At 42.0% G+C, this 3,868-nt stretch overlaps 1 long non-coding RNA gene across 1 annotated transcript in view; it reads left to right on the top strand.

Annotated features, from left to right (window-relative positions):
- The first annotated feature begins 1,158 nt into the window (after window positions 1-1,158).
- The window catches only part of LOC104959212 (uncharacterized), a 9,388-nt gene continuing 6,678 nt past the window's right edge, over window positions 1,159-3,868 (top strand). Inside the window, exon 1 of the long non-coding RNA XR_799835.1 lies at window positions 1,159-1,169. This is a non-coding gene — a long non-coding RNA (uncharacterized lncRNA). The remainder of the gene's footprint in view (window positions 1,170-3,868) is intronic.

The following is a 3,868-nucleotide window of genomic DNA, read 5'->3' as shown; positions in this document are numbered from 1 at the left end:
GAATCACCTGACATGAACGGGAGCTTGGTGTAAACGCTGATATGTTGAGGTCATCTGTTAACATTGTTGAAGCTCATTGGTTCCTCATAACCTACCAGGCTGTAGTCAATCACCTGGCAGGGTCATTCATGGGACAAGGGTAAAGGCCAAAGGTCAGCGATGTTCGTTGGCCTGACCGGCCGCTGGCACACTCCGTTACCCCAGGGAACCACAGTGACCTAAATGAACCTTGACTGCTCACTGGAAGATGATAAACTTGTAGGCAACATCCAAACAAGCCCTCTGATACATGCACTTTAAAGTCCACACACACAAAGACTTGGCAGGTCTGTGTCAGCTCTTCGGAGGTTGTTCACCTCTAACCTCCTTGTGTCTCAGTAAACAGTGTTTTGAACTGAGAGTATGAAAGAAGAAGTTTATGCTCTTGCCGCTTGTTCTTTTAAGCCCAACACTTTCAATACATATTTATCTAACAGCAAAAGAAACACACCGAAACAGCCGTATGCACACACACACAATGTGGATACACACTCTACTGTAGGAGAGGCTTGAAATGTGCACAGATTACCTCTCATCTCTGTCAATGGAAGGTTTTCCCCTCTGATTTCGGGACCTTTTTTTGGAGCTTTTAAGTAAACTAATCTTTGAGCAAATACCACAGGCTGTTTCTGAAGTCTGCACACAATGGCAGGTCTTAATATATGTGAATAAGAGCAAACAGACTCAACAAGAGGCCTCGCTGGAAGTTTGCGATCAAAGCTTCGGGGCACAAAGGCAGAGATTTAGCATGTTAGAGCGATCGTCACTCTTTCACAGCCAAGTATTGTCTCTGTGTTTCTCTCCCCAAGTTCTTTGAATTCCTACTCAGTGTAAAACGCTTATTGTTATTTGTGGGTTTTACCGCCACAAACCGTGTTCTTAAACATCTCTACTCTGCCTTTCAGACTCCCCTCTATTGAAGAAGAGATTATAAAAAAGAAGAAGGGGGGGAAAAAGAGCCAGGAACATCAAACAGACTAACATTGTGGGTTCATGTTTTGCTGTTCAGTTATTGTTGCTTGTTGACCGGGATGTAGTGAATCCCAGCGGCGTGCAAGCACCTCTTTTCTGTGGTTGTGTTTAAAGTGGTTGTTGGTTGCAGTTGCCATGTATAATAGGTGTGTTTCCAGGTGTATTTGTACACCATGCTGAGTTTCTGTGTGCATAAGCAAGTTCTCTCCCCATCCCAGCTTCGTTTTTTGTCGTAAAAAACGTTTGATGATTTTGGCCTGGGTGATCCCTCATCATAGATGCAGAGTTAAGAGATTGCACAACACAGATTTAAAATTATTTTGTTTCCAAGGCAGCAGCCCTGAAGTTATCAACTCCCACACTTACACTTAAACAAACAGGTTTCATTGTTGCAAGGGCCGATCTGTGCGAGCCCTGCGGTTAATTTGAATTCATTAGACCCTATTACACATTGCTTCCATCTGATAAACGCCCGCGCTGCAGATTGTCCGTTCATTTATCTTCAGAAATCTCTCCCTCAATCTCCCTGTCACAGCGTGTGGGAGGATTAAACCATGGTGGTGTTTGCACAGCGCACCTGTAAAAAGCACGTTACACATTACTGGTGTGAGTTTGTGTGAAGTTTATTTGAGACATGGACTTTTAGGTTTGATCCTAATTGCACATGATCAACACGAGTGTTGGTTCAGTAAATCGTAACTCATTCTTACGTAGACATCTTATTTTACACGGAAAGTTCAAATGGGTTCATTTTTTTTCGGACAAGACATTGTTTAAAACAATAAAGAATAACACAATATCGGAAAATAAATATAGGGTTGTTTATGTGCATCCATTATGGACCAGTATTTCCAAAACATTTCAAAAAAGAAGCACATGAGTGCCTAATCAGGACCGAAAAATAAGTGGCAGACAGCTTGTAGGCCGTACACCTACAGAATCTGACATGATGGGTTTTTGCATTTAGGAATTCTTTAGTTGTCTTTGTTCTTTGAAATGTCAGCACTGTTAATAGCATGAGAAAATGGTCAACGGCAATTTGCATGTCAAAGATGAACTCAGTCAAAAATGTTGCTCTAAATCGTGTGGGACAAAGACCTTGTGAGGGCTGTGTTACATGTTGAGGGTCAAACAGGTTCCATCTCATTCCATTTACTTTGTGCTAAGTTTTATAGAATGTGCAACATTTTGGCCAAAATGGTCTGAGCATATTTTTTAGGCCTGTTGGTCTACTGTCACTGACTCAGGGACTTCTTTACTTAAATTTTAAGAACTTGTATAAATGTTTGTGTAAAGTTTACACTAAATTGAATAGTTTAAAAGTGAAACTTTTTACCTTTCCAACTATATATTGGTTTTACTTTTACTTTAGCTTTTAAAATAGTCGTAACAATGAAACTACTAGTACATGGTAAATAAGTCGGCCAGATGTTTCTGACTCAGTGGCAGAGCACAGTGACATTATACGTTTGTATAGCCTTTCAATTACTTTACAATATTTCAAAGCACCGTTACAGACTTTTTCTTACTGTTGAAAAATCCCAAAACCAACATGAATAGATTCTACTGACAAGTATTGTTTGGGCGAAATTTCAAAAACTCATCAGCTATGTGCACTTTCACTTACCATGAAAACATACAAACTGTAGTTTGTTTTTAAAGAGCATCTTGCAGGTTGTTTTTGCAGGTTGTTTTTGTTTTTCTACATTTATGCTTAAACTTGCTTGAAAATTACAATTAAAAAAGTGAATGTAGGATTTGATATGTTTTACGAGACATAAGGGCAGGGATTCAGAGGGAAAGGAGCAATTTTGAGCTCTGCTCTTAAAAACGGCTTTTTTTTAAGGTCATACGTCAAACGCGTCATATTACATCACAAAGGGTAAACATCTCCGCTCTCTGACCGCGGGTATAGTTAGTAGTTGCGTTGAGCTGAGCGGTTGTGTTTTAGTGAGCTGGTATTTTTCGGTAGTTTTACATTGTATTTCACCATTTGTAATCATGGTGCAGTATTGTGTTTGTGCAGGTTGCACAAATACCAGCCTGTCAGGACATCGAGTCCACAGTTTCCCTCACGGGAAAAGGACCGGAGCTAGCGTTCGTTCCTGGGTGCGTTGTGCATCCACCTCCCTGCAGCACATACTCTCCACAGCTTTATCAGGAAACCGTATTACTTCTCTCTCCCCCCCCCCTTCGCTGCTCTCTCTCTCTCCCCTCCGGTACACGGCACCGTAAGACATAGTGTGGAGTTGCATTAGGTAACGCTGTGGTGGCTGTACTGCTCCAGCCGTCTCCTTTGTGTTTGTTTGTTTCCCCCTGTCTGTGTTGTTTGTGTGTGCGTGGTGGCTGTCACTCCTGGCTCCCGGCTCAACCTCCACTCACCTGCTGCAATCAGCTGTGCACCCTCCCCGACTACACACCTGCTTTCCATCAAGCCATTTACAACGGCATATCAACGGAGGCTCCACAACCTTTCTCCGCCAGATCGTCAAGTATCAGCAGTATCTCGCGTCTCCCCTCCGGTACACAGCACCGTAGTGTGGAGTTGCATTAGGTAACGCGAGATACGGCTGACACTTGCGCATTAGTTTCTGTTATGGATCAGTATCAACAGTCCTGCCAGTAACGTTACTATATTATCAATCCTACTTTAGTTATAGCCTGATATATGATAGCTGACTTCACAATGTTGTCATGTGACGTTAGCTATCATTCTGTAGCTAACGCCGGTCACTCACCAAGATAGCTGCCCAATACTTGCGCATTAGTTTCTGTTATGGATCAGTATCAACAGTCCTGCCAGTAACGTTACTATATTATCAATGCTACTTTAGTTATAGCCTGATATATGATAGCT

The sequence above is a fragment of the Notothenia coriiceps genome, unplaced genomic scaffold (assembly GCF_000735185.1).
Source record: "Notothenia coriiceps isolate Sejong01 unplaced genomic scaffold, NC01 NC01_scaffold00030030, whole genome shotgun sequence".
Taxonomy (NCBI): domain Eukaryota; kingdom Metazoa; phylum Chordata; class Actinopteri; order Perciformes; family Nototheniidae; genus Notothenia; species Notothenia coriiceps.
This window is presented reverse-complemented; position numbering and strand designations above follow the sequence as displayed.